Below are 490 nucleotides of genomic sequence, written 5' to 3' on the forward strand. Positions count from 1 at the left end.
GCGGGCAGGAGGGGAGGGGGGAGACAGAGGCCGAGGAGAGAAACGTATAGAAGGTCAGGAAGGAGGAGCGGCTTCAGGCAGCAGACGGGCAACAGAGGGCCGAGAGTTCAGGTGCAAATGACCCAGCAGGTCAGAGGTCGAAGGGCACCTGACCACCCCTTCCCCACAATTCCCAGAGCATCCTTCTTCCCTCGGCCACCCAAGGCCTGAACACCCTGACCCCCTCCCCCCAGGACACGGGCGTGGCGTGGCCCACAAAGCCCAGGGGAGCATAGGAGCCCCCTGCCGGGCAGCGACCTCTGACCTCTGTGGCCAGCTGGTTAGCAGAGGGAATGCAGGAGCCCACAAGGGTCTGAGGGGAGAATGGCTGGTGCCCCAGCCCCAGCCCAGGCACCCCAGCCCTGCAAGACAGCGCCAGGCACCCCCAGAGAGAGAGGAACCCCGGGAGCTTGGCCCCGAGGCCCAGCCCTGTGCTCCCGGCACCCCTCCC

This window comes from Myotis brandtii, unplaced genomic scaffold (genome assembly GCF_000412655.1).
Source record: "Myotis brandtii unplaced genomic scaffold, ASM41265v1 scaffold691, whole genome shotgun sequence".
Taxonomy (NCBI): Eukaryota; Metazoa; Chordata; class Mammalia; order Chiroptera; family Vespertilionidae; genus Myotis; species Myotis brandtii.